The 23,052-nt window shown below is 33.1% G+C and overlaps 1 protein-coding gene and 1 non-coding gene across 11 annotated transcripts in view; one reads left to right on the top strand and one right to left on the bottom strand.

The window, feature by feature from the left end:
* Dach2 (dachshund family transcription factor 2) overlaps window positions 1–23,052 on the bottom strand; it is a 557,008-nt gene that overhangs the window by 176,111 nt on the left and 357,845 nt on the right. The window lies entirely within an intron of this gene.
* Window positions 7,547–7,650, top strand: LOC124972809 (U6 spliceosomal RNA). The gene has a single exon (XR_007106582.1). It is a non-coding gene; the product is annotated as a U6 spliceosomal RNA (small nuclear RNA).

Raw genomic sequence — 23,052 nt, 5'->3', positions numbered from 1 at the left:
CAGAATCATCCCATTTAAAATGGGGACCATTTCTTAATGCAACTGAAAGCTGAATACACTTATTTAGTATACAAGTCAAAAGTAAACAATGTTGAATTTATGACTATTTAATTAAAGTAATTTTCAACTCATAATTTCTTTGTACTACAATGGACAGTATGAAAATTTATAAAAAGGAGAAGTACAGGTCTGATCCCCAATTCAAGACACAGAGAAAATAGAGTTAAGAAAACTGCCAATTGTTTGAAATATTCTAGGCCTTTTACTGATGCTTTCTGGTGTTTGCCATGTACTCTGGACTGTTTTAAACAGAATTCACTATGAATTACTTTTCATTTAAAACAACATTGTCAGAGAAAGTGCCTTGAAATGCTGTAAGGATACATTCTTCTTGACACTTCTGCTAAAGGATAGACTATCTAGCCTAGGAGACTCAGCTTAGAGCAGAGAAGAATGAAGAATTCAGGTAGGCCTTTCACCCTTTTACCTACCTCATTATTATAAAATGAGGAACCAAATAAATGAAAATAAAATGGTTTTCCATCTCTACAATCAATCCCTATAGTTTAATAATATTATTTTGTATTAATATGTCAGTTATTTTAAAAATCCACCTATTAGCACAAAGGAAAGATGGCAGTAGAGAAAAACAAATATGTATGTTTGAAATTCTTTCTCCCAGAAAGTCTATATCAAGCAGTACCACAAAAATATATAAGGGAACAACTACTAAAAACAGTAGGTGAAGACATACTCCAACAATGCCCTCAAAAGTGTCTGGTGAATACAAGTTAATTTTTTAGATATCAACCAAATTCTTAAACATCTATTAGTAAAGTATTGCCATAGGACAAAAAGGGAAAATTCTGGCAGATTTTTTTAAAGGCATATTTCAGAACTTTCCAAAAATCTATTCTGCCGTGCAAATGCAAGTCCAAAGCTTATGGTGAATATTGGTTGTTTAAAAAAAACAAAACATAATTGTCATTAGAAGATTCAGATTCTAAAAGGCAGAATAAATCCCTAAAAGCATAAATAAAAATAGATTCCACCTACTAGCTATGAATGTTCTGGAGAATACTAAAGTTCTAATTTGCCACTGCATACCCTATTATGCAAGAAAAATTTTCAATGAAGCAAACTATTCACCACATTATTTTGTCTCTCTCTAAATCATGGTAAGGAAATGATTTGAAAGAAAATCACATTAGTTTATGAACTGATGACATACTGGTGTACGTTTCTGTACAATCCCTGAGATTTTATTGCCATATCTAATTTATCTTTGCTGAATTCCTCCAAATGACCTCTCCTGACCTCAAGAGCAATTCTGGGTGGAAAATATGATGTCAATGATTTAAACAAAGGGAATCTGCCCAGGAACAACACCGCTGAGTAGATCATAATGAAAAAATGTATCAGAAACATTTCTATTTTTCAGAATTGAATTCTGAGTATAATTATTTAATTAATATCTATTTCACCATTTGTAGTATATGAATTTCTATGAATAATAAATGGTTTCTACTGGATGAAAAATAAAAGTTGACAAAATTTTAAACTTCTTATAGACAAAGAGTTCCAGGTAAAATAGGTATCTTAACACAATGATATTAAGAAAATTAATGAACAAGAGTCCCACATATTTCTAATTCATAGAAAAGATAGTAAATGCTAATACGTATGTATTCTTCTAAGCAAATGCTATTTTTATAATATTGAAAAAAAGTCATTGAGCAAATTAATAAAGTAATATTAAGGTATAAAGAATCATATCATAATAGCACACAAAGAAAATATCAGCAACTGTACACAAGTTCTTAAAATGCAGCCCTGAGAGCATATAAGTACCATAACTGTTAGAACTAATTTGTGAGGTATTTAGTAAAATTTTACTTGGGAACCAAGATTTCAGCTGGGATCAGAAAACTAGAAAATGGTAAGTGTAATGATAATGAAAAAATGCCTTTAAAAGTGAAATGCTATAATTATAGGTAAATACCTAGACATATATCTTTGAGGTATATTGTGTTTTTAGTCACTGAATAACACTTATTTTATATTATGTTCAAATACATATACTTAAATTATTAAAATAGATTTGGAAAGACAGAGATTTAGTGTTACTGAGGAAAAATATTTTTCACTTACTGATATTCAAGCATTTACTTCTGTAACCTTAGTACCTTCCATCTTGTCAAAAAGTTTTGTTATTGGTTTAAATTCTAGCCATTATAATGACCATGTGGAAGTATACAGCTTTTATAGTGCTCTATATCTTCCTTTTTATAATTAACATTTGTTAAATTATTGGATTTGCTGTTTCTTTTTTTTTTTTTTGGCAGTACTGGGGATCGAACTCAGGGCCTTGTGCTTGCCAGGCAAGCACTCTACCAGTTGAGGTATCTCCCCAGCCCTGCTGTTTCTTTTTTAAAACACTTTATTGAGACATGACTGACATTAAAAAAAAGCTATAAATATATAATGTATGCAATTTTATGATGTTATGCTTTAGATTTTAGTGTCCTCCAAAAACTCATGTGTGAGTCAAGGCTAAAAATTGTTTAGAGGAGAAATTATTGGGTTATGAAAGATTTAACCTAATGAGTGCATTATTACCCTGGTAGGGATTAACTGGGTGGTGACTGTAAGCAGGTAGTGTGTGACTGGAGGAAGGGGGTCCTTGTGGTGGTGCCTTTGGGGTTTATGTATGTTGTGATGAGGAGAACTCTCTCGCTTTCTCTCTCTTTCCTTCTGAGTGACCATGCCCTAAGCTGTTTGTCTCTGCCACACTATTCTGTCATAATGTTCTGCCTCATCTCAGGCCCTGAGGAGTGGAGTAGGCCATCTGTGGACTGAGATATCTGAAACTGTGAGCCCCCAAATAAACTTTTCCTCTTCTAATTGTTCTTGTTAGATTTTTTTGATCACAGTGGTATAAAAAGATGACTAAAACAGATGACTTTGGAGGTAAGTACACACCCAATGAAATTATCACCATCATCTATTTCATAAACTTTTCCATCATCTCAATAATATTCCTCTCATTCACTTTACTATTTTTCATTTGTGATAAGAGCACTATTTTTCAGAAAAATTTGAAGTACATAAAACTCTGTACTTTGACTAATAGTTCCCTGTTTCCTCTTCCCCCCTAGGTCATGACAATGTCTATTTTGTTCACCAGTTCTGTGAGTCTCAATATTTTAGAATCATCATGTAATTGATGTCTTAGAACATTTATCCTTTTGTGTCTTCTTTATTGCACTTTAAAACATCCTCCAGGTTCATCCATGTTTTCAAAAATGGTAAGATTTCCTTCATTTTTAAGGATGAATAACTTCACATTGTATCACACACATACACACACACACACACACACACACACACCACTTTGGTGTACATTTAGGTTGCTTCTGTCTTGGATATTATGAATAATTCTCTAATTAAAAATGGAAATTAAGATATTTACTTAATATCTTAATTTTGATTCATTTAAATATATACTCAGAAGTGGGACTGCTGGATCATGTGGTAGCTCTCTTTTTAATATCTGAGGAACCTGCATACTGTCTACCCTAGTGGATATATCAATTAAATTTTCAGCAATAGTTGCAAGACATATTTCTCCACATTCTTGTCTACTTTTATCTTAAAAATAAATAATAGACATCCTAACAGATGTGAGGTGGTAGCTCTTTGGGATTTTGACTTGTATTTCCCTGAGAATTGTTGATGTTGAACATGTTTTCATGTACCTGTGTGTCTTCCTTGATATTAACCCTTTATCTCATACAGGTCTGAAAATATTTTCTCCCATTCTACAGGTTGCCTTTTGACTATGTTGATACTTTTTTGTTCATCAGCTTTTCAGTTTGATGTAGTCACATTTGTGTATTTTGTTTTTGTAGTCTGTGCTTTTGGTATCATTTGAAAAAACTGATGGTCAAGCCCTATGTCAAGAAGAATTTTCCCTATCTTTTCTACTAGGAGTTATTGTTTTGGGTTTTATGTTTAAGTCTTTAATTCATTTTTAAATTATTTATGTATTTGGTGATGATTTGGGTCAGATTTCCTTCTGCTTCTGTGTATCCAGTTTTTCCAACATAAGTTATTGAAGAAACTAGTCTTTCACCATTGTGTATTTTTCAACACCCTCTTCTTAACCTGAAATTCAATGTAAAAATATGAAAAATCCCACATAGCATAATTATATGTATATGATTTTTTATTATTGTTTTGAAGTACACAAGGTCCTACTTCAGGCTTACAATGTTGAGAAAAGTTCTAAAGAGTGAAAATTTCATTGACTAGTTAAACCAACTTCTGAATTTTATAGATTAAAAACTCAGTTCCATAGAGGAACAGTGAGAGAGGGGCTTAAGATAATAGTCAATCAGCAGTAGGGTTAAAAAGAGAACTCATGTCTTATGAGTTTTCACCTAAGTGCTTTATCCACTAATAACCACATTCATAATCTTGATTTTAACTTAAAAAACACTCTAAAAGGGATCACTGCCCTATGGGTTACTGAAAATAAAAAAGCAAAACTTGTGTCTATACATGTTATGTGCTTCCATTTATATGCAAAATGAAGGAATTGAACTTCATTGTCCTTAATTTCCTTCAATGATTCTATGGAGATTTGGCATTGTATAGTTCTTTGAAACACCTGTGTTTTCTTTTATTATTCGTGCACAATCCTTAAAAAGTTTTCTTGCACTCCTTTCTCACTAGTAAACCAGCAATAGACTTACAACTTTATGTGATGTGTAGTCCTTACACTGGAAGTATGGGGAAGAGAATCTATGGATTGCGACAAAATTTACAAGGAACAATTAGGAAGTCTGGGTTCTCAACAGTGAACTGAACAAAAAGTAAGGCAATTTTAGCATTTCCTAATTGGTTATACTGTGCCCATCCCTTCACATTAGTTTGAGAGCTTTTCTGTCAAAACCGTGAACAAGTAAATTAACTAAAGTAAAACTAGGAGTAATCAAATCTTGAGGTTTACAATTAATTAAATGAAATGGCAAGTCAGTTCACTGCAATATGGTTTTATACTTAAAAACAACATTTAATTAAATTAACAATCAAGGCATTCCAATTAATAATATCCTCCCCAAAATGAAAAGCAGCTTAGACCTGTCACATTATTTCAGTCTACCCGTCAAGTACCGTGTGTTGGCTTGTTTGTTATTTGCATTCAAAGCTACTTTGGGTCAAGTATGATGTACTACAATATGAATAATGAAACATCTGGTGGTATGAATTGTTAATGTGATATACCACATTGAATCTAGTGGAAACAGGTTTGAAATTCCCTATAAATCAATTGGGGATATATAAATCTTTCCAAGAAGAGGTAGTATTCAGGTTTATTTTCTGGAGATGTTTATCCTCTGAACTCTATTCAGAAAAATACTTGGGCTCTAAAAGATTCAGAATGCAACTAAGGTGAAATTCATAGGCGCTAATAGAAAAAGTAATTAAAAAAAAAAACAGAAAAGCCACATGTAAGTAGTTGCAGGACAATATTACAGTAGTTCTTAAGATTGGCATCCAGGGATAAGCACAACATAAAAAATTACTTAGCACAATGTTATGGCTGTGAGGGAAAGTTTGACAAAATACTATTGTGGGAAGTTCACACAACACTAGATAGCTGGTACATGTGGCCAGGATTCAACAGAGGTATCACTTGACAGTAGAAATTGATTATATTGGCAAGGATATTTTGAAAGCTTGCTTGATTTTCAGATAGATCTTAAGAAAGGAGACAACCCATCCATTCCAAGTTCAACATGCCTACAAAGACAACAGATTGGAGGATGTACAGTAAGATAGTGAATTTCCAGTTCAGAATAGAGCAGAAATAGCAAAATCATAGGAAGGGTGGGCAGGGCAAGCAACACAGCACTACAGAGAGGACAACCAAATCAGGAACGAAGAGAAGCCTGGCTGCTGTTTTGTAAAAACTGCTGTTTCACATCCTGAACTGCCTAGCAAAATCCCCAATTGCCAAGCAACTGCTTATTTTCTTGTAGACTTCATAATAAGCATTCAAATTTTGAAAGTCTAGTAATCTCTTCAAATATTCCCACTTCATCTACTGTTAAGATTATAAGCAGGAATTAAGCAACTTGTCAAAACTGTTTTGTATTCACATTTTCCAAACTAGGTCCCATTTGACTACTTATTACACAAGAAGTTAAAGATAAAACATGTTTTAAAAAGTAGGGGAAGGAAGAGAAGTAAGGGAATTGAAGGTCAAATTACACAACACTAGATTCATAACAAAAATCTTATATAGCACTTAAATCATATACCACATACTCTTTTAAGTTCTTTACCTATATTAACTAATTTAATATCCATGCCAACCTTAAGCAGGGAATGCCATTATTATTTGCATTTTCAGATAAGAAAACTAAAGCGCAGAGTCTGAATAAATGGTCTAATGTGAAGCAGCAAATAAATTTTGAAATTGGGGATTGAATCCACGTTATTCAGGTAGGTTCAGATCTCCTTATTGTAAATGTTTTTAAAGCTTTTCAGATAAAATACTTATTTTTAATTTATAAAAGAAGCATACAATAGTATAACTAGTATAAACTCTAAAGATACTAATATTCTATAGAACACAATTTGATCAATATTGCACTAATTATTTTTTAAATAGAATATAAGCTCAAATTCATTTCTTTGCATAATATTTTTCTGCATTTGTATATTTAATTGAGTTATATCTGTTATTGATGACATAATTTTAACTTAGAAATGTTTCAGCTTTTTATGCTTACTCAATAAGAAAATTATCAATTATCTTGATGTACCAATCAATAGATCATTTTCTTTAAGAATATTTGACCTGGGCTGGGGTTGTGGCTCAGTGGTAGAGTGCTTGTCTAGCATGTATGAGGCACTGGGCCTCAGCACCACATAAAAATAAATAAATAAAATAGAGATATCGAGTTGATCTACATCTAAAAATATTTTTAAAAGAATATTTGACACATATGAACTCTCCTAATAGCAGGTGTACTTTCTATTAGGATTTACACTTTCTGAAATGACTTCATTGAGCATTTTTATATGGTTACTAGATATTTAAAGACAAAGTCTAAGGATCTTCCAGCCATGACATTCCATGGGTCTATGGTTTTTAAAATAGTAGTGACATTCCCAGCAAATATTATGAGTTTAGATGAAAATGTACATTAGATACAGAGTAGGTGAAACCTACCAATTAGAATGAGATTGTCTATTCCCTAGAGTTATGCCAGGAATTCAGAGAGACTACCTGAAGTGATGGGCACCCCAACACGGTATCAGTAACCTCTTTCCACAGCTCTGCCATCATCAAGTACAGGATTCCTTCAAAGATACCATTACACCTGTTGATCTATCTGCAATTCTATCATTAAACATGGCCTTTTAGACCTGTCTTAAATTCATTAAGCCAGAGAAAAAGTGAAATATTCCTAGTCTCAAAGTGATTCTGGAGACTTAAATATATATATATTTGGTTCCTCCCTTCAGCTATATATATATATATATATATATACAAAGATTGGAACAATACAGAGAAAATTAGCATGGCCCCTGTATAAGGGTAACATGAAAATTTGTGAAGGGTTCCATATTTTTAGTGAAGTTTGCACAGCATGAATGTACTTAGTGTCACTGATCTGTATACTTAAAAATAGTTTAAGTGTACATTTTAACACAATAAAAATCATTTGGTTAAGTCAGTGATTCCTTATAACCAAAAACTAATAGCAATGATATAAAGATGGAAAGGATCATTAGCTTCTTCTACACTGACAAATTCTTAGTTTTCTACCATAGTTGTTCAGTTTCAATTCAAACATGGTAATGGAAACGAAATTATGCGAGGAAGGTACTTGACTATTAATCATAGTGCAAGAATATATACAATAAATCATACAGCATCTTAACTTTAACTTATATAAACACCCTAGAAATGAATCATAATCTTAGAAGAAAGCTGAAAATACATTATGCTGATCCATTAACCCAATTCAGTTTGAATTACAAACAGATAGTAAAAGTAATCAACTGAAGTATTGCCTACACTTGAGTACTGTTCTGCAGCAGGTATCAATACCACAGAAAAATGAGAGATATAGAAAATCAGTGTTAAGAGAAGAGAAAGGGAAGAGAAATAGAAAAAATAACCCAGATAAATTCAATATATAACAAAAATTAAATTTTCCTAAAGATAGCTTCCAGAACAGAAATTCAATTATTGACATATATTTTTGAAATACACATTTCAGAAAATCAGAAGATGTTTAGGAAGATATAGATTACTACTTTTCACTGAGAATATTAATACAAAACACTGATGGGTGATTTCTGTGGAATCTCATTATCTCCACATGTTTTGCCCCAATCACTACAACTATAAAATAAATAGTTCTACTACTTTTTGGAGAGTTGGATCCACCTATGTGAAAAACAAAAAATACTTTTCAAAACAAAATAAAATTAAATACTTTTTCTAGAAAGGTAATGCAGAAGAAAAACTACTTCTCAATTTCCCTTAATAAATAGAAGAAATGGGAAATTAGTCTCAAATAAAAAATCTATTTTAGTCTAAAATTAAACTGTGGTGTTAACTTCTATGAAGCAACTAATAAAAATTCAAATGTTTTGTGTTTGCTAAAAGGTATTGAATTGTCACTACAAGAATATTAAATACCAATAATGAAAACCTCTCAGAAGGTAATTGACTTCCTGAAGATCATGCCTCCTGTGACTTTTCAGTAACTGGTCTTCCCTTGGATATACCAAGTAAGTGGCAGAGAATCAACCAAGCAATTATCTTCAAGACAGCCATTCTCAACCACTGTCATGTACTGTGTCACAGAACTACCATTATGATTCTTTGTTGATTATATTCACTATTGTGATATTTTTATTCTAAATATGTATGTACTACTTAAAAGAAGACCAAATATAATCCAACAAAGCATCTAAAAATATTGATTGTTCCAAAAATCAGCCTTTTAATATGCTTTGAATCTTATTTACAATAACCAAATGTTTAATATATAGAATTAGAAAGGAACTGAAAAATTAGAAAGAATCATCCTTTACTGGCCCAAACTGTAATGGAAAGAATATTTCAAGAGGAATCAGAGGGACTAGATATTAAAACTAAAATTATGTTTAGCTATCTATAGTTGTGTCTATCTGAATCACTTTACCTTAGGAATCATTTTATTAATCTTTAAAATAAGGTTAAATATACTGTTAACCTTCAGTAAGTCAGGGGGGTATATAGTACTTCCAAAATAATCACTTGCTGACATCATTTATTCATTCTATATTAGTCATATCTCTTTCGCCAAGGCTTTAAACTCCTTACTGGAAGAAACTATGTATTACTCCTAATTTTTCTCTATCCTGGTGCCTGACATAGTCATGGGTCCATGATGGTGTACAGTTAATGACTATAGAATAACCAAATGCATACTGAGAAGAAACAACACCAGGAGGAAGTAAAAGAGCTACTGCCTAACTCTAGCATTTATGCAAACTTCTCTAGAAATGGGTCTATTTTGCATTCTCTTTACAATCACATTCTTACTGTCATGCTGAAACAGAACAGGAAAGAGAAGTTGGCAAGAGCAGAGATGGTTCATTCAAACACTCTAAGTGCCAATATTTTTGCCTTTGTTTTACTTACTGACTGCCTGATAGTTTCATTCTTTATCATTTGCTTATGCTTTATGATTACTGAAGTGGTGTACATCAAACATCTCTTTTAGAAAGCAAAGCATTAAGTTATATGTAATCAATTATGTGAAAACTTTTTGACATAATTTGTCTTGCTTCTCAGTTTAAAGGGTGCCTTTAGGAGACAAATTATAAGAGACTAATTTTCAGTCTTCAGATAACATGGGTTTTAGAGAAGGCCTAAATTATGCCTGCTATACTAAACATATTTACTTATTTATAGATATATATTGTGCATATGGATGGATTTGTATATAGATAACATATATAACAATGCATATATATAAATTTTTAGTTTATAGATTTATATAGCTATATACAATTATATATTTATAAGTGTATAATTTATATTTATAAATATGAATATATTTTATATAACATATATTCACATATATAATATACAATTCTCTACATGTACACTATATATCTACATATGTATACATGTTTTGAGGTATAATCAAGCATCTAGTATTCATTTTGACCAAGATTTTATTCCTATATAAATCTCTCTATATATCTTTATATAAATTTGTATATATATGTGCATATATATGCTATATATCTGTATATGTATGCATGTTTCAAGGCATAATTATTGATTACTGTGTCTCAAACTATGAGAATGCATAGATAAAAAGCTACCTGAAACAATCAACAACAATGATCAAATGGTATATGACCTACATGGAAAATAAACAGATACCATGAGAATATAGCCCTTTTTCTTGGGTCTTCCATGGACACGAGATATCTGGCAAGATCATTTTTCATAGCCTATATTACTTTGCCTCATAAAATACAGTGTGATAACAAGACTTTGGCACTTTTGAAATTCATCAGCCTATTCTAATTGTCAAATTATTCAAAAGTTCTTTGTTATTACTATTTTCATAATAGAATTATATATTGACTGGGTGTGGTTGTGCACAACTCTAATCCCAATGACTCAGGAGGCTGAGGCTGGAGAATCAGAAGTTCAAAGCCAGCCTCAGATCTGCAGCACTGTGGTGCCCAGGCCCAGCCCTCAGACCTCCAGTGCCACTCCCTGTGCGGACTAAGTTGCAGTTCTCCATCTACCAACAAGTGGGGACACCTCCACCTGCCATCATGGATTATTCCCAACCCCAGCACCACCATCATTATTTGGGGCAGTTCCCATTCTGGGTCACTTCATTGTTACCTATCTTGAATACATCTGGCTACTGAAGAATGGGAGGTTTGAATAGAATATTATAGTTTGTTGTAGATATTTTATTAGTATTATTCCTATTATTCCTACTTTTCTTTTTTTATTATTTTTCTCACTCTCTATTTTCCTCTTAGTTATCTATTTCCTTGGAGTCTCTTTCTCCCTTTTCTCATGCTAACAACCAATTTCTTTTGATGCCGCTTTCACTCTTCCTGTAATCTACTACCTCTATATACTCACTTCCTATCTCATTAACATTTACATCCTACACCCATCCCCATCTTTTCTGTCCACCATTAGAAATTATGGACCTTATTGCAAACTTGTAGTTTATGCTATAGAAAATAATCGAACTCATCATCTCTTTTTATTATGACAATACTATTAATATCTTAATAGGGGCTATTTTCATTAAGGCTGCATATTGTTTGTATTGAGTGCTGCTAACATTGATCTCCCCATTTAAGATGAGGTATTGGAAACCTATAAGCCTATAGGGAGGAAACTGTAATACCTCAGATCCACACTGCTAGAGGGCAAGATACCCAAACATCAAAGCCATCCTCTCAGCAAAAGTGAGGCACTAAGCAACTCAGTGAGACCCTGTCTAAATGAAACACAAAACAGGGCTGGGGATGTGGCTCAGTGGTCATGTGCCCCTGAGTTCAATTCCTTCCCCCCCCCAAGAAACAAACAAACAAACCCACACAACTATACTCTATATTGGCCACATAATATTGTCATATTTTGTACATGTATGAATATGTAACAACAAATCTCATCAATATATGCAACTATAATGTACCAATAAAACTGAGAGGGAAAATAAAACTGTACTCTCTGAATTTCTAGGACAAGGAAAACCTGACTAGGCAGGTGCAGTGGTGCATACCTGTAATCTGGGTTACTCAGGATGCTGAAGCAGGAGGATGGCAAGTTTGAAGCCAGCCTCAGCAACTTAGTGAGGGCCTAAGCAACTTATTGAGAACCTGTATCAAATTTAAAACATAAAAAGGACTGTGGACATGGCTCAGTAGTAAAGCGTCTCTTGGTTTTAATCCTTTAAAAAAACAGAAAAGAAAAGGAAAAATCTATTAGAGTGGCATAGCCAAGAATTCTTCAATATTGTATGTAGAGCTGCTTCAAATAGAGTTGCCCATTTTCCCAGAATAGTGTTCATAACATTAGGTGTTTTTTTCTGCCTCTACAACTGTAAAATATTTTCATGCATTGAGGTTTTTCCTGAAATTGCTGTGGAGAATATTCTGATCAGTTTAGAAACTAAAGTGACACGTTTGGACTACAAGCATCTAGTATTCATTTTGACCAAGTATAATAGATAGGTGTAAAGGAAAATTCTGACCCCTAGCCATCTGTGATGGTTAAACTGAATCCACAGTCTGATTGGATTAAGATATGGCTATGATTAAGTGACTTTTAAGTGCATCAATGAGGGTGCTTCCAGAAATGATTGGCATGTAGAATAGCAAACAGGAGGATACACGCCCTATTTGTGAGCAGCACAGTTCAATAGTTTGGGGACTTGGATGAAACAAAAAGGTGGAAAAAGGAGAAAGCAGCAGCAGATGCTAAGTTCAATTCTTGATCCAGTCTTGAATTGCTGTCACAATAGCCTGAAGACATCAGACACCAGCTTCTTCACTCTTCTAAAGGGGACTCTGACCAGCAACTCTTCAGAGTTTCTCGGCCTTCTGTGGACTGGGGTTGCATCACTGGTCCCTCTTGTTCTGAGGCTATATATATATCCTGTTGATTCTGTTTCACTAGAGAACCATGACAAATACACTATCCATTTAAAAAAATCTCATTATTTGATATATCAGAAGTAATAATCTGGAATAGTAGAAAAATCATTCTAGATGAAATAATTGGGCCAGATCATTAATTGAGGAGAACATCCTCTCTCTCTCTCTCTCTCTCTCTCTCTCTCTCTCTCTCTCACACACACACACACACACACACACACACACATACTTGCATACACAATAATAAGGATTCTGTATAGATCTAGGAGATAGTTGGATGTTTTTTTCAACTTGGAGCCAATAGCTTGGGGTTGCTAAATGGGTATACTAATTCACATAGATCAAATGAAAAAGAAAGCATAAAGAATTTTATCTCCTGTAATACTTTGAGGTGTATTGGTATTAGTTCTTCTTAAAAGTATTGTAGAATCTGGCTAAGAATCCATCTGGTCCTGGGCTTTTCTTGGTTGGTAGGCTTTTGATGGTTTCTTCTATTTTGGTGCATGAAATTGATCTGTTTAAATTGTGTACATGGTCATGATTCAGCTTTGGAGGATCATATGTCTCAAAAATTTTGTCAATGTCTTCAATATTTTCTATTTTGTTGGAGTACAGATTTTCAAAGTAGCTTCTAATTATGTTATGTATTTCAATGGTGTGTGTCATGATCTTTCCTTTTTCATCACAAATTCTAGTAATTTGAATTTTCCTCACTCCTCTTCATTAGTATGGCTAAGAGTTTATAAGTTTTGTTTACTTTTTCAAAGAACCAACTTTTTGTTTTGTCAATTTTTTCAATTATTTCTCGTTTCAATTTCATTGATTTCAGCTCTGATTTTAATTATTTCCTGTCTTATACTATTTTTGGTGCTGACCTATTCTTCTTTTTCTAGGACTTTGAGATGTAATATTACATCATTTAGTTTATGACTTTTATTTTTTTAATGTATGGCTCAATACAATGAACTTTCCTCTTAAGTACCGCATTCATAGTGTCCCAGAGATTTTGATGTGTTGTTCTCATTTACCTATAAGAATTTTTTTATTTCTTCCCTGATGTCTTCTGTTATCATTGCATCATTCAATAGCATATTATTTAGTCTCCAGGTGTAGGAATAGTTTTTGTTTGTTATTTTATCATTGATTTCTAATTGCATTCCATTATGATCTGATAGGATACAAGGTAGTATCTCTATTTTTTTGTATTTACTAAGGGCTTCTTTGTGGCATAGCATATGGTCTATTTTGGAGAATGATCCAGGAGCTGCTGAGAAGAAAGTATATTCACCCAATGATGGATGAAATACTCTGTAAATAACCATTAAGTCTATATCATTGATTGTATTATTTAGTTCTATAGTTTCTTTGTTTGGTTTTTGTTTGGAGGATCTATCCAGTGGTGAGAGGGATGTGTTAAAGTCACCCACTATTAATGTGTTTTGGTCTATTTGATTCTTAAAATTGAGAAGAGTTTGTTTGATGTACATAGATGCTCCATTGTTTGGGGCATAAATATTTATGATTGAAATGTCTTGCTGATTTATGTTTCCCTTAAGCAGTATGAAATGTCCTTCCTTATCCCTTCTGACTAACTTTGGCTTGAAGTCCACATTATCTGATATGAGGATGGATGCTCCAACTATTTTGCTGTGTCCATGTGCATGGTATGCTTTTTCCCATCCTTTCACCTTTAGTCTGTGGGTATCTTTTTCTATGAGATGAGTCTCTTGAAGGCAGCATATTGTTGGATCTTTCTTTTTAATTCAATCTGCCAGTCTATGTCTTTTTATTATTTACTTTAGGCCATTAACATTCAAGTTTATTATTGTGATATGATTTGTATTCCTGACAATTTTGGCTTATTTTTGGTTTTTACCTTGACTTGGTTTCTCCTCTGATTGACATTTCCTTTAGGGTAGTTCCTCCCTTTGCTGACTTGTTGATTTGCACTTCCTCCTCACGAAATATTTTGCTGAGAATGTTCTGTAGTGCTGGCTTTCTATTTGTAAATTCTTTTAACTTTTGTTTATTGTGGAAAGATTTTATTTCATCATAAAATCTGAAGGTTAGATTTGCTGAGTATAGGATTCTTGATTGGCATCCATGTTCTTTCAGAGCTTTAAATATATTATTCCAGGCCCTCCTTGCTTTTAGGGTCTGGGATGATAAATCTGCTGATATCCGTATTGATTTCCCCTTATAAGTAATCTGACGCTTTTCTCTCGCAGCCTTTAAAAATGTATCTTTATTTTGTATTTAAGGTATTTTCATTATAATGTAATTTTGTTCACCTGGTGTTCTATAAACCTCTTGTATTTGATTTTCCATTTCATTTTTCAGGTTTGGGAAATTTTCTGATATTATTTTGTTGAACAGGTTGTTCATTCCTATGGTTTGTATCTCTGTGCCTTCCTCAATCCAAACAACACTTAAATTTGGTCTTTTGGTCTTTTCATGATATACCATGATTCTTGGAGATTCTAATACCTATACTCCTCAGAGTATTCCAGGAAATAGAAAAGGAGGGAACCCTTCCAAACTTATTCTATGAGGCTAGTATCACTCTGATACCAAAACCAGACAAAGACACATCAGGGAAAGAAAACTTTTACACCAATATCTCTGATGAACATAGATGCAAAGATTCTTAACAAAATACTGGAAAATCACATACAAAAATATATTAAAAAGATAGTGCTCCATGATCAAGTGGGTTTTATCCCAGGGATGCAAGGTTGGTTCAACATCCAGAAATCAATAAATGTAATTCATCACATCAATAAACTTAAAGTTATGAATCATACGGTTGTTTCCATAGATGCTGAGAAAGAATTTGATAAAATACAGCACTCCTTCATGCTCAAAACACTAGAAAAAAATAGGAATAGTGGGAACATACCTCAACATTGTAAAGGCTATCTATGCTAAACCCACAGCCAACATCATTCTTTTTTTTTTCTTTTTTATTATTGTAAACAAATGGGATACATGTTGTTTCTCTGTCTGTACATGGCGTAAAGGCATACCATTTGTGTAATCATAAATTTACATAGGGTAATGTTGTTTGATTCATTCTGCCATTTTTTCCCTTCTCCCCCACCCCTCCCACCCCTCCCCTCCATCTATACAGTCCTTCCTTCCTCCATTCCTGCCCCCCTCCCTAAACCCAACTCCAACCCCAACACTAACCCTTCCCACCCCCCATTATGTGTCATCATCCACTTACTAGCGATATCATTCTTCCTTTGGTTTTTTGAGACTGGCTTATCTCACTTAGCATGATATTCTCCAGTTTCATCCATTTGCTTGCAAATGCCATAATTTTATCATTCTTTATGGCTGAGTAATATTCCATTGTATATATATATACCACATTTTCTTTATCCATTCATCAATTGAAGGACATCTAGGTTGGTTCCATCATTCTTAATGGAGAAAAACTGAAAGCATTTCCTCTAAAAACTGGAACAAGACAGGGATGTCCTCTTTTACCACTTCTATTCCACATCGTCCTTGAAACACTAGTCAGAGCAAATGGAGCAAAGAAATTAAAAGCATACAAATAGGAAAAGAAGAACTCAAGCTGTCACTATTTGCCTATGACATGATTCTATATTTAGATGATCCAAAAAACTCAGCTAGAAAACATCCAGGACTAATAAATGAATTCAGCAAAGTAGCAGGATATAAAATCACTACACATAAATCCAATTTCTATTCATAGTGATGAATCCTCAGAAATAGAAATTAGGAAAACCACTCCATTCACAATAGACTTAAAAAAGAATACTTGGGGAAAATATAACAAAGGAGGTGAAAGACCTCTACAATGATAACTACAGAACACTAAAGAAAGAAATTGAAGAAAACTTTAGAAGATAGAAAGATCTCCCATGTTCTTGGGTAAGCGGAATTAATATTGTCAAAATGGCCATACTACCTAAAGTGCTATACAGATTCAATGCAATTCCAATTAAAATCCCAATGACATGCCTTATACAAATAGAGAAAGCAATCATGAACTTCATCTGGAAGAATAAGAGAACTCCAATAGCCAAAACAATCCTGAGCAGAAAAAGTGAAGCAGGAGGCATCTGTCCTACAGAGCAATATTAGCAAAAACAGCATGGTATTGGCACCAAAATAGACAGGTAGACCAATGGTACAGAATAGAAGCACAGAGATGAAACCACATAAATACAGTCACCTCACACTAGACAAAGGAGCCAAAAACATACAATGGAGAAAAGATAGCCTGTTCAACAAATGGTGCTGGGAAAACTGGAAATCCATATGCAGTAAAATGAAATTAAACCTCTGTCTCTCACCCTGCACAAAACTCAACTCAAAATGACTCATGGACTTAGAAATTAGACCAGGGACCCTGCACCAAATAGAAGAAAAAGTAGGCCTAAATCTTCATCATGTTGACTTAGGATCAGACTTCCTCAACAAGACTCACAAAGCACAAGAAATTAAAGCAAGAATCAATAAATGGGATGAACTCAAACTAAAAAGCTTTTCTCAGCAAAGGATACAATCAATAATGTGAAAAGAGAGCCTACAGAGGGGGAGAAAATCTTTTACACACACACTTCATATAGAGCACTAATCTCCAAAATGTATAAAGAACTTACAAAACTTTACACCAAAAATACAAAGAACCCAATCAATAAATGGGCCAAGGAACTGGACAGATACTTTACAGAAGAAGACATATAGGCAATTAATAAATATATTAAAAAGTGTTCAACATCTCCAGTAATTAGAGAAATGAAAATAAAACAACTCTAAGATTTCATCTTACTCCAATTAGAATGGCTATTATCAAGAACAAGAACACAAACAATAATAGTTGTTGGCCTGAATGTGGGGGAAAAGGCACACTTTACATTGCTGGTGGAGTTGCAAAATGCTCTGGAAAGCAGTGTGGAAAATCCTTAGAAAACTTGGAATGAACCCACCTTTTGACCCAGTTACCCCACTCCCCAGTTTATACCCAAAGGAATTAAAATTAACATACTACAGTAATGCAGTCACATCAATGTTTATAGCAGCTCAATTCACAATAGCTAGATTGTGGAACCAACCTAGATGCCCTTCAACAGATGAATGGATAAAGAAATTGTGGTATTTGTACACAATGGAATATTATTCAGCCATAAAGAAGAGTAATATTATGGCATTTGCAGGTAAATAGATGGAATTGGAGAATATCATGCTTAGTGAAATAGGCCAATTCCAAAAAACCAAAGGCCAAATATTTTCCCTGATAAGTCGATGATGATATATAATGAGGGTGGGGGAATGGGGATTGAGAGAATGGTGGAAATTTAGATTATGTAGAAGGAAATGGGGGGGTATGAAAAATGGTGGAATAAGACAGACATCATTACCCCTATGTACATGTATGATTACATGAATGGTATGAATCTACATCATGTACAATCATAGAAATGAAATGATGTACCTGATTTGTGTAAATGAATCAAAATGCAATCTGTAAAAAATTAAAAAATAAATAATTTTTGAAAAAGAAAGTGAAAAGGCCTTCAGTTATTTATACAACACTCCTTTCTCTTGCTTCTTTCATCTCTGCATCTCTCCCCCGAATTGAGAATGCATGGGGCTAACCCTGATCTATGTTTCTCATTTTAAAAAGACCTCCTCTCTCAATTCCTCATCACCCCCTCTGCTTCCAAATCACATGTCTATTCCCCTCCAATGAAAATGAAGCATTCCTTCTCCACTTTGTCACCTGGAAATGAAAGAAAAAAAATTGCTCATTCTTATGTCACAAAAAAAAAAGAATTTTATCTCTTTCCTAACCTCTTATTTTCAGTCAGAATTTCAAACATTTTGGTGATAATATGTGCTGGGGAGATAGGTCAGTTGGTAGACTGCTTGCCTTGCAAGCATAAGACCCTGGGTTCAATAATATGCTTGACCTCGAAACTATTTGCTTATAGAAATAAGTAAACAACACACTGTTAGGAGATAAATAAGGATGGAATGGCCTAGACAAATATATGGAATGCTATGCCATCTACATAATGAGATGAGAAACTCCATCTTTTGTGACTTTTCAAATTTTCATAGCTAGTTTTCACAACTAATAAGATAGATCATACTAAGAACCAACAAAATTAGAAAAAAAAATCATCCCAGACTTAAGCTGACCAAACTGTATTTTGTTTGTTTCCCTCCATTTAAATTGATTTGTTCTCTTTCCTATTTTATTCTAAGTCTTTGATACCTTTGTTTTCAGAAAGATTAGATTAACATGTTCAAACAGATTGACATAAATCATGGGCTTTCCAGAGTCAAAGTCATAATTTCTAGGTGATATATGTCAATGTTTCTAATACTGGATATCCTAGTAATGAAGCCACTGTAACACTTTGTCAAATTATAGGTCCTCTTAACCAGTTATTACTCTTTAATTTCTTTTTTGAGTAACACAGGATCTTAATTTAGTTATATATGCTATTATTTAAACAATCACCATATACTTCATGTAAAACTGATGCATTTAAAAAAATCAATTTAATTTGGTTGATTGAAAATGAACTAAGAGTATAGAAACTTTAGAAAGTTCCATATAAAATAATTGGATTATATAAAGTGCATTTTACATTGAGTACTGGTACCAATAATTTCAACACATTAATGTTCCATAGCAAATGTTAAGTAGTTGTACTTCAAAATAATATATTACAAGTCTAAAAGTGGATATACTGACAATGTAAAAGTCACTTTTCATATTCTTTTTTTTTTTTTTTTTTGGTGGTGCTGGGGATCAAACCCAGGGCCTTGTGCTTGTAAGGCGAGCACTTTACCAACTGAGCTATCTCCCCAGCCCAAATTTTTATATTCTTTCTTAGTTAGACTGCTTAAAAACATCCTGATTGATCTGACAGCCTCCAAGTTTTCCCCTTTCCGGTATATGCTGTAGTCATTCATTAGTGATATTTTCATAAATAAAAGTATTTTCACATTCCCTAAAAGTATCTAGTGACTGTCCATGACCTGTATAATTAACTTCTAAATTTGTACTATAATATTTACAATTTCCTACAATCTGCCGCATTCATCTTAATAGGTAGAGTTCCTATGCATTCCCATTACCTATCTACTACTATAGCTATACTAAACACTGTTACTCATATGAATATGGTACTTGCTCATCTTAACACCTCTGCTGATTTGTTTCTCTAGGACTGCAATACATTTACTCCTATTTTGCCAACTGCAGCTTAACCAACCTTTAAGTCCTAAATTAAATGTCATCAACTCCAAAAATTCCTTTTTAAAAAATTCTCACAAGTAAAAATAATTCTTCTCTTCTTTGAACTTTCCTATAATACTTTATATAGACTCATTTATATGAACCTATTTATCACTTTCAGTCCTTTATTATTATATTTATAAGTAGGTCTCATCTTCCCAACTAAAACAAAGGCTGTGAAGGCTGATATAGGGCATTGACTAAATCCTACTAAGTTTTATATTCACAATAGGATCTAGAATGTGGTTTCACAGGTAAGTAGTAATTGATAAAGGTATGCCTAATAAATCTATATTTCTATAAATAGAGGTTTAGTAAAGGTGATATAAAGATCTTCAATAGATAGAACATAGTCATAGACATAAGTAAATAGTACTCACATATACATACATAAACTGGCATCAAACACCATGTATTTTCTTTATAATTCAACCAATCATAAAGTGCTGCCATGTCTCTTGTGTCTTTAGTATATCTTGAAAATTTGCTACTCATTGATGACAGGAAGAATGAAAAATAATATATACTCTTCTAAAAGTATTAAGACTTTTTTAAGTGAATTTTTCATTTTTTAATATGTAAACTGAAAAAGCATTTGCCTCAATTAATCATGAAGTAGCTAGACTGGTGAGGAGAAAATTACATTACAAATGAGTAACAACCTGTTATCAAATTACAAGGCATTTTCATCAAAAGACCTAAAAAGACAGCAGACTGACCAGTTAACATGTTTCTACTAACCTGGGGGGATTATTTCCCAGTTAATAGCTTCTGAAGAATGCTTCCTTTTGATTCTTGTCTCTGACACAAAAATGATTGTCCCATTTAACCAGTCTTCTATCACATATATCAGAGAATCCTATTTACTCACACACTACTGGAACATTAAAACACAATAGAGTGATTGTCTCTAGAAGAAAAATTTAAAGATTGACTTTTTTTTTTATTCCAAAAGGGGGTTGAGATCAAAAACTAACTTTAATAGATGTTTGACTAAGGTCATACTCCTAGGAAATGGAACACTGAAGATGAAAGAGAAGAAATAGGTTTGGCTTTTGATCTCAGCCAAATCCATTTGGCATTGTTTAGCTTTTACATAATACTTCAGTTTTAAGTGATATCATGACTGAAATGAATTGGTTTTCTTCTTAAGGCTTTAATAGCCCTGTATTACTTTGGCATTTAGTAGGGCTTAGTAAAAGAGATCCCTACATTCTGAATTTATATTGCAGTAATATTTATAAATGGGTTTCACTCATCTAAAAGTACCACTATTGTATGATATTCATGATAGTTTTCCAAAACATGTAAAAGGGAGTTCAAAGACTAATTATTATGAAATGTTCTTCAGAGAAAATTATCTTAATTTTAAACTATATTATTTACATTTTCCAGAGCTAGAAGTTTGATACTTTTTAATTCATCATTGGACACAGCCAATGTAAGAAAGGTAAAAAAGAACAATTATTGAACATCCACTGCCATATGTCAAGTACTAATAAGAAGTTTTACATGTATGATGTCACTTAATCTTCAGAACAACCTTATGAAAATGCAAGAACTATTATGCCAACAATGAAATGAGTTAGGGGACAGTGGGAGAGATTGACTAGTCTGGGCAAAATCACAGAGCAAACAAGCAATAGGAAAAATATTTAAACAAAGAATTATCTAATTCCAAAGCTCTATTCTTTCCATACTTCTTTTTAAGTATTAAAATGCAGGAACAAAAGAAAAATTTTAAGTTTCACTAATTAATTGAGTCTCAACACTATAGCGATAATTTAGTTAGGCTCATACAGTATGAAGAAGTATTGGAAAAATAGAATTAAGCCATTTAACTTATCAACCACTTGTCTAGAAAGCTCATGCCTCCCCAATTTTGTTTTTTCTAATGTTTGAAGATTATCACTGTGAAAGTTCAGAATATTGTGTCTTATAACCTGAGTTATCCTAATAATTATCTCAATGTGCCAATTCTCTTTGCAGGTGCAAGCTGTCTAGAAGCATCTACATCTTGCAATGGTTTGAAAAAAAATTGAACAAGAGATTTCTGGGTGACAGATTCCCATCATTTATCAAAAGCCTTTATTCCATAGATTTTTTTTAAAGAAAATGATCACCACAAAGCTCTGTGATTTCAATGAGAAGCTGGGGGTTCCAAATTAATGAATTAGCAAGTGTTTTCAGAGGGAAATAGAAAATGGTCAAAAGAGACATCATATACAACAGCCTCTTCTTAGCATATCTTAAACATTTCAACTTTTTTAAAAGACAGATCTATAGTTCTTATGTCACACTAGCATCTAAAAAGGGGAATGTCAATCAAGAAGATTAAGGACTCTCTGTACTGAAAACTGACAGCTACCCAGGATTGGAGATCCCCTCAAATCTACTTGTCTTTGAAAAACATGGAGAAGATTAGGATATCCTCTTTCTCTCCTTTCTTTTACTTTCTTTGCTTGTCAAAAGATTATATAGTGCCATTTACTCCCCTCCTGAACTATTCCCACTTTCAGACCCCCATCCTAGCCTTCTCAATCACAAACAGAAGGCACAGTGGAGAAAATAAGAGAACTTTGTAACTGTTCTCTGGAATAAATCAAAATTTAAATTTCCTGAGGATAGAACGCTCAGATTAAAATACTTTTGAGACTCAGAGGATTTACAATATGTTTGGCATTCCAGTTTCAAAGAGAAAACAGACCAATATTTCAGGCGAATATTTAGACTGTTTTTCTGTCCTTCAAGGTAAAAAGCACTGTAAGGGAAAGCTTGTAAAATATTGAAAACATGCCATTAAGATTTAGCAGTTATCTTCTCTGACACATTTTTTTTGTGGTTGATTGTGAGTAATGTAGGGAAAGCTACTGTCCATTTTGCCCATGGAAAAAAGAATTCTGTGTTTCAAAACAATTGCCAACACTGCTCCTGAAAGTGACCAGGAAAACAATTGCAGCTGAAAGTCTCAGCAATTATCTTATTAAAAAGAAGATGCAATCCTAGTCCTTTGTTCAGGTGCCACTTTAAATGCAACCAGT

The sequence above is a fragment of the Sciurus carolinensis genome, chromosome X, assembly GCF_902686445.1.
Source record: "Sciurus carolinensis chromosome X, mSciCar1.2, whole genome shotgun sequence".
Taxonomy (NCBI): Eukaryota; Metazoa; Chordata; class Mammalia; order Rodentia; family Sciuridae; genus Sciurus; species Sciurus carolinensis.
Note: the sequence above shows the minus strand (reverse complement) of the source record. Positions and strands in the feature narration are given on the sequence as shown.